Genomic DNA, 8,966 nt, shown 5'->3' on the forward strand with positions numbered 1-8,966 from the left:
GTGTTTGTTAAATTACCATTAGTTCAAAGAGCTTTTTAATATCTTTTGTCTGCCTACTAACTTGAGGTGTTTGAGAAAATGTTTAGGCTAAACTCCGGGCTTATTCTACGTGCATTGACTTTGCCAGTATGTGTTCGTGCGCATTGGGATTTATCATAAACTGGAATGAAAACGGACACTAAATAAAAGAAAAAAATTCGTGAAATAAAAATGAAAACTATATTTACCAAAAAATTTCGGACTTTAATCAGCAAAAAGCAGCGCCACACCACCAACATCATTTTGCCTCGCTTATCCACAATATCTCCTCTTTCAAAAAATTATGTGGTTGCTGAGCTGTCCCTTTTTTGACTTATAAGTGCTTAGTCCATGATTTACCAAATCTGTTGCACTTGGCGTGCTCCGCTAACCGAATTTAATAAGCATAAGGATACGCCGGATTTATGCAGATTACTAACTTTAATATTTCGGGCATGCTATTAATTTGCTTATCATTTGTCCGCCAAAATAATGTTTATGTAGTTCCGAAAAGCCGGCGTCCGTTATCTAAAGCCCTTGCAATAACATACAGATTGTTGTTGTCAAAATAAAATTAACAAATTAAACGGTCTATTTGATTTTCTTGAGTAAAATTAATCGTTTAGATTAATCGACCAATCGGTACAATAGTCGATAGATCAATCCATAGAAAAACAGTCGTTAGTGGCAGCCCTAGTATATCTGCGTGGATGTCGGGCTTACCAGGTCAACAAAATGAAGACAAGTTCCTGCAGCGTCTGAAAAGCATGTTCGTCCAGATGCCCACCTACGACTTGAAACAATCCAGGTAATTACCTTCTTCCTCGAAACATTATGTTTACTTGTCCAAAGATTAAAACTTAGAAACAGTACTGTAAATAATTAAAGATTTACTATTCGGATTAAACCGTCAAATGTGATTTCAGTTAAACCACGGCTTCATTACCACCTGCCGTTAGACCCTTCAAAATGATTTCACCGTCACTAGGCGTGAGCTGTTACCATCTGGTAAATTATGTTGGTGACGCCAAGGAAGTGGTTAAATTTGTGTGTTTGCCCCAGTTAAACAGGGACTGGGGATGTCTATTGGATTTTTGACCTTGGGGTTACAGATTTGAGGGGTTGTACCTTTTAGAACCGTCTTTTCTTTTTCTTTTTTTTAGGAGATAAGATCTGTAAATACATAAAATAAATATATACATTTAAAAATACATCTGTGCAATTTGACATATCTCCACTAGATGGTGCAAGAACAAAATTCAAAATTTTCTTAGGCTACACTTTATTATGACTTTCTGCTTAATCTCTGGATAAAAAGTTTCAGTAGTATCTGTATTTATTAGTTCAAGTCTGCATATTAATATAAGTATTGTAGCGAAATTAAACATCAAAAGTAAAGCACACATCTTAATCTGTTGTTTATTTTTAGTGTTTCTGTATTAGCAGTTATTGATCGTGCAATACATAAGATGTACAGAAACTTTACTAGTGTTTCAGAAGGTTGTTATGATGGATATGATTATTCCAGGAATAAATGCTGCAAATGTATAGTATTAAGATTAATGAAGATTGTGAATTTGTGTTTTCCTCCTGCTCTCTGTTCCAGTGGCTCTGCGTTTCAGCGCCCAAAAGCTGCGTCTGTTTCTCCATCTGGCACTTCCCTCCCCCACTACAAGATTGCAACATTGCATCTTCTGCTTGAGCTTTCTGAATGGATGGTTGAAGCCCGTGGGCCTGGTTTGGGGCCGATCTGTGGGTCGCTTATCAGCTTGCCCCAGAATAGCCATCAGATTTACGAGCAGATGTCATAACATGTTGTTCTGTTTTCTGACCATTCTAGGCATGCTTAGATCATGTATATATGTCCCCTGTTTGCTATTTAATGAGATTTGGCAACCATTTTGCCCATCTTGTTTTTATTAGCTTAAGCAGTGCATGCTAGCCCCTCCCACCAGGACTGAGAAGTCAGTCCTTCACTCTGAATGACGGGGGCAGTAACCTTTTTAGACCTTCAGAGCACCTTGCATCGATCTCCTAGGTAGTAAAGGCTTTAAATCACATGACACAGCCTCAGCGGCTCCTGTGACACTTTTACTGTGTGTTGGAACAGGTCCGAGGCAGGAATACTGTGTCTCTGAGATATTTCCTGTTTGGAGGGATTCAAGTTTTCCATTTGCTTTAAGAGAGTGAGACAGAGGCGCTGGCTTGATGTTTTTCAAACCTCCCACCTGCCTGGATGGTACTGGAGAAACTGCAGAATCCAACGAATGGAGGGACGAATAACAGAGAAAAGCCTGTGGAACACAGCAAACGGGGAGAAGGGTCAACTGTGGATGGAGGTGGGGGGGGGCGGAAGGGGGAGGACAAGAAGGGGCCCCATCCACAGACCTGCCCCCCCCCCCAACCTTATGAGGGGGGAATCAATCAAAGCCACAGCAGGGTGTCCGGTAGCCAACCCCCTTCCTCCACACTGTACAACTTATTTTTCTCCCACCATACCCCTAGTCCTAAGCAGCCCACACCAACCCGTTCTCAAAAATTCCCAGCATTTCTGGGCTGGGGGGGCCAAAAGCAAACATGTTCGAGTGACCCCCCCCTCCCCATGCGCGGTGAGGGCGAGGCTGTTGATCTTGTTGAGCTCCTGCTGTTTAGACAGGGGGCTGTATCCGACCCCGCTCCCCCCTGACATAATATTGACCAGTCTTCTCTTATCACTGAGACACGCCAGAGCTCATTATCTCCTTCACAGCCCACGTTTTGATACAAAACAAATACTTTCTACATTGAGGTCATCCTGTTTCTATTCCGTCACAGCACGGATTTACAGAAATCGACCTTTTACCTGTCAAACAGTCCATCATATTACTGTCGTGGTTTTCTGGGGAATCTAGGTTTCTGGGTCTATTTTGCATTATTAGTTTCTGAAGTAGTAGTAGGAGTTTGTCCTGTTGTCCTTCATAGCCTTGTTTCAAACTAACGGAGTTTTCACTGCACCAAAAAATGTAACTGCGAAAAACAATTTGGAGAAGATCTTGTAATTTTATACAGTCCGTTGTCAATAGCCGCTCAGTCGATCAGGGGGTGTGGTTATCCAGGGGGTGTGTGGTTATACAGGGGGTGTGGTTATACTAGGGGTGTGGTTATACAGAGCCTATTCCTAGAAGAAACAAGAGGAAGAGAGCATCTCGGATGGGATTCCGGAATAACACGTGTGTAGATTCACAGGCACAGTCACACACCAGGACCAGTTCAGGTCCCAGTTCACCTGAAGCACAATATACACCTCAGTGTTTTTCCTCTGAAATTTTTTTACTTCTTCTTTCTGATCATGTCTGTTTTCTCCCGACTTCCACTTATCTTTTTGGGCAGTACACAAATAACCTCAGACCTCTCCATTATCGCGCCTGGCCTACAGGCTGCACAGCGGCTTTTTTGTCTGCGGTGCCAGGTTCCTGAAGTAAGTTATCAGCGAGTGTGTGGGTCTGACGCCTGGTGCATGGGGCTCGCACAAAGCGCTCGGCTGTTCCATTGCCATGTGGGGATTTGGGGGGGGGGGCATTGATAATTGATTTTCCCCACCCGGGATTTGGAGACCCGCTTCCAGGGCCAGGAGACCATCCTGCTCTGGCGCTCAGGGTTAGAGACTGAGTTGCGGGGGGGGGGGGTCTCTGCCCTACTGGAGGTCTGTGGTGGAACAATGAGCCTTTTTAGATGCAGGGATCAGCACCCACCCTCATGCCGCTGACACATTCTTCACCCTGGTCTGAAACCCTCCCTCCCAAACGGTTTAGGGTTAGATCCGACCCCCCCAGTCCCAACCGTGCAGTAGGGGTCTGGGAGTGTCAGTCTCACCCAGAAACCGTGGAAAAAAAAAATATTCAGATATATATACAGGAAGTGGCAAAGTTATTAAAGAGACTGTCTCATAAACCCAGAGATTCCGCCTTCAGTCTAGAATTAAAATTTACTGACTTTATCCAGTAAAGTGTATAAGTGGATAAAACTTAATAAAAACAGACTTAAAGAGTCAAGTATAACTAACACCCATGATTAATTGTTAACGTACCTACTTTAAATGATGTTTCTTTTCCCCCATTTCGACAGCACTCCTGTGAGCAGATGGTATGCTTGATTTGTCAGTTTAATAAATGCCGAAGCATTGTTGACACTGAGCAGATATGGTTCTGCGTTTAAAAAAATAATAATTTGCATTTTCAGTTCCTTCTGATTCGTTAGCCGGTCTGGCGTGGTGCAGATCTGCCGTTGTGTTGTCAGACCTAAAATATGCCTACCTTGTGAGGTAATCTGCGAATGAGGGCAATTACTGAAATCGCAGCAATTTCCTCAGAGTCAGCTTTGCGCGGGGTCAAGCTGAGTTCTCCTGGTCCTCACGAAGCGACCTGTACAGTCAACCCTGAAATGCAGGTGCACGTTAACCTTTAATAATACGGCCGATTCAGGGTGTGCTCCGTCGAGCTCTGGAGGCTTTGCTGGTTGGCCGGAGGCCAGGATGGAAAACTCCAGCCGCTCTGGTCTATCTCTGTGCACAACCTGACGTGGTGACATCGTCATGTTGGTGCGTGTGTGTCTTTTTCACAGAATCTCTCGAATCACGTCAGAACATTAACATTTCACAGTCGAAGAACAGCGTGTGCTACTGTAGAGAAAACAGCGGATTCATTTTTCCCCCCCCCCTGCTTTTTCACCTTTTCTCTTTCTCAAAGCAGAAGCGACCGATTCTTCCAGCATTTCTGCAGTCAGCCCTCTGCTGTCCTTACATTCTCTCAGGCCTAAAACAGATTTTTGAGTCGCCGTAATATATTATTGTACATCCAATAGTCACATTATTATCACATAATTATTTTTAGTTATATAGTATAGATAAACCAAAAGTGGCCTAGCCTGTTCTGACATTTTTCTCTGACCATGATAATTAGATAGTTGGTGCCCCCATCCTGCGATCCTGGGGGGGAATAATTTGAGACGTATTTCCGTACGAGGCGTACATTAGCCGCATAGGATCACCACTCGCATTTGATTTCCTTCCCAGATTCCCTTTTTATCTAATCAGGCAGCGCCATGCAGCATTTGGGAGGGGGGCGGGGGGGGGGGTGTCTGGCTGGCTTTTCCAAAATAACATCCATGCAAACTGAAGACACGTCCGTGGTGAGAGGCCATGGGCCAAGCAGGCCGAGCGAAGACCGAGCGGAGAGGCGTTCGTGCGAAGCCCCGCCCAGCCGGCGTCAGCGGCCTGCAGCTCAAGGGCCCGGGATCAATCCAGGTCACACTGATCCGCCATCCCGCTACAGAGGCAGGGGGGCTGACCTCATTTTGGACCCGCACGGCGCTGCCCACTTGAGGCGCACCGACTCTCACATTCCCCCCCTCAGAGCCCAAATTCCAGGCGACTTCAGTGCTAAAGACTTTTCCCATTTTATTATAAAAATATGTAGAAGTGTGTGTGATGACAGCACTGATGGTTTTCACGGATATATCACACTGTAACACTAAGCATTCACACTGGCAACACGCAACCATAATGCTATGTATACAAACACACACATTTGTATCCATATCATTGTGGGGACTGACATTTCTTTGCGCCTAACCCTAATCCCAAAATCTTAATCCCTACCCAGCCCTAACCTTTACCACAAGTAACCAAAAAGATTAATAAAAGACTTTTGGCATTTGTAGTTTTTTGATTGCAGCCACAGAGTTTTATCAAATTTTTTATAACCCCCCCCACAAGGTCAAAGTAACAGGTTTTTATCACATTGTGGGGACATTTAGTCCCTACGATGTAATATATACATAACCCCCCACACACACACACACGATGAGCATCTTCATATTTCTGCAGAGCAAACATCAGGACTTACTGGCTCAGCTGACATGACCCAACACGTTTAACGGTTGACTTTGTCCATCTGGATGCAGGAAAAGGAATAAAGGATGTAATGGATGGCTACTCATCGGACCACGTGACTTTTTCCCCATTGCTCAGGGTTATTGCCCCTGTCGCCGGGTTGCATTTTTACGCCTTGGCCTCTCCGAATGGCAGCCATCATAATGTAGCTGCATGCAGCTTGTGACCTGCAGTTTCTCTTGCGACCTGCAGTTTCAGACGGTTTTTCTTCACAAATTAACCGGCTCTGCAGTTTAAGTGCGTAGCGCTCCCACAGTTCAGGCAGGGACCGTGTGGCCTAATTGCCTCATATTGCTTTGAAAAGTGACGTCGTGAGCGGCTGATTCTCCGGCCTACTTTGCAGCTGATGTGCTATTTGCCATTCAGACTGAAATTACTCACCTTTTAGGATGTGTTTTGTCCTTTTTCCATTGATTTCTCCACCCCTGGGCCCTGTATATACACTGTAAATAATACCCCCCCCCCCCACCCCAAAAAAAATAAATAAAAAAATTCCAGCCTATCAGTGATACAAGAGATTTGCATTCGCAAATAGGAAGTGCATGTTAATGACAAAGGAGTTCATGCTGGTTATTTACTGTGTTTGTCACTGTGTCCCATGCCCCGCCCCCCCCCCCACCCCACAGGCTAGCATTAGATTATACAAACAGCGGCTGACCTCCGGGGATGACTTCATTAGGAGAATTTGTTTGTTCGTGTGCATCAGGAGAAAGCTGCTCGTCACGGGGAACGCTGGTGCAAACCCACTCTCATCAACCACCCATTTCGGTAAACAAGGTCCCATGTTTACTTGGGGGGGTTATTCTGAGGTCAGGTGGATTTCTGCTATGGCCGATTCACCCCATCATCAGTGTATTTTCTATGGGGGTGACGTACAGCTTTGACAGTGGCAAAAAATAACCAAGCTTTATAGGGGTAACCGGTATTTTTAATGGCGCCCAAGACGTTCTGTCCTGAAAAAGCTATTTTTGGCTTTAGTGCATAAATATAAAATGAGTAGAAACACAAAGAAATCACCCCATGCAAAAGATGAACCACTGCCATGCCTCTAGATGAGAGAAAGGATGGCCACTGACCATTTACTAACATAGGAAACAAGACAGAGATACAAACACTGCCCAGGAAGACAGAAAGAAAGCCCAAAAATGTTGCAAAATACTCGTAAAAGTTGTCAAATGCTGTAAAACATGTTTAAGTATGCCAAGTGTTTTCTAAAGGCACACAAATGTATCTTTTTGGTTGACAAAATATGATCTGTACATGTCCAGAAATACCCGACGTGTCAAATATGATACAAAAAAATTGGGATATCCAGGTCATGTTTCAATTTGTTTGTTTTGTTAAAAGTATCCAGAAAACAGTTCAGTCTCTGAAAATTAGAATTTTCTGGCAATTATTTAATAATGCAGGCTTTACAGGGTTAACTAGTACTCTCTGGCTTCGATTTCATAATTCGGATATTCTCACTCTCGGTTTATGAGCTGTTCTTGCATATAAGATACATAAAAATGCATGAATTCAGGATATGAAATTCTCTTCACTTTTTTAAATAGCAGAGCAGGAAATGGTGGCTGGCGGTGGCCCCTCATGCCACAGGAAGGTGGCGTCTTACCTTCAGTGCCACCTAAGCTGTCGGATGCAGCCACCGCGATGCAGGCGCTGAATGCCGCTGTACGTCAGGGAGCAGGTGAGTGTGCATGTAAACAAAAGACGAGCACACAGCCTGATGGGAGATTGTCTTCTGATTTCAGAAGCCATGAAATGCACTTTGGTTTTATAATTTCGGGTGTTTTCTCAGATTTACAGACATAAATATGTGCACATGAATGTGTGCATGCAGGGCTTTCTGACTCTCACGCACGAAATCTTACGGCAAACTTACATTATTCCATTATGAACCTAAAATTAGCTACATCAAAAGCTTTGGGGTAGTTTGCAAGGTAATACATACGTGTAAATGCGTGTGCGTCTGTGTGCAGATTTGTCTCAAATTGAAAATCTCACTCCAGCCAGCTGACCAAAGCTGGCAACCCTGCTGTGTAAAAGACATGCATGTTTACAGCGGACAGTCGGGCTTTAAAGAGCAGAGCAGCATTAGCCAAGTGAAAGGCTCACGGCTCATTAAGGTTTATTAAGTGGGATCACAGCCGTGCAGTGGGGGGCTTATCCCAGCCATAGGCCATCCGGCAATGATAGGATGGGTCTCCTGGGCCCTCGCACGGCACACGGCCCCCACCTCAGGCCAGTGACCCCCCCTCCCACTGAGACAGTCCTGCAGTACAGACCCCAGGCTGGCTGAGAAATGAGAGATACCACGAGGAGAGATGCTGTTATCAGGGCTGAGGGGGGACCTGACACAGGCACTGAATTTAATAGGTTATTTATGAAATATCTGGCTTTGAAACAGGAGCTGGCACTGTACCGAGGGCTGTGCGTGGCCATTCAGGAGTGCGTTCTTATAAGGCATAGACAATGACTTCAGCAGACTCTCAGAAGCTCCCTGTAATGGCTGCGGCCGTCCCAAAGTACGGCTGCCAAGTACAGCTTCGTGCCTGAGGGGCAGAGGGGATGTGTCATCGCCACATCACCAGGAGCGCCGGGACGCTGCCCCTCCCACTGCACAACGCCTTTGTTGGTAATTTAGAGTGGGCTGCTGGTATGTTCCCCCTCCCAGTTACCACTGTCTATGGTGTGGCTGCTCTGTGCACCCCATTGTGCCGGGGGGATATGCCTGTGCTTTAGCACAGAGATTGCCATTTCTAATCAGTGCCATTCCTTTGTGCCTGTGTGGTATTCAGTCATATCTGTGGGAAGGGAGGGAGGATGAACAGCCTCTCCTTCATGTTGCTTCCCCTACAGATGATGCACACTGCATCGGACTTCTTATTTCTGTTGAGCCGTCCCAACCCAGTCTCAGGGCGGTTCTCATGAATTAAACGGCCCTACCACAGATATAGTGGTGAAACCACCGACAGATTCTGCAGGCTTATACACCAATCTAACACCTACTTTAAAAATG

Source organism: Paramormyrops kingsleyae, chromosome 1 (assembly GCF_048594095.1).
Source record: "Paramormyrops kingsleyae isolate MSU_618 chromosome 1, PKINGS_0.4, whole genome shotgun sequence".
NCBI lineage: Eukaryota > Metazoa > Chordata > Actinopteri > Osteoglossiformes > Mormyridae > Paramormyrops > Paramormyrops kingsleyae.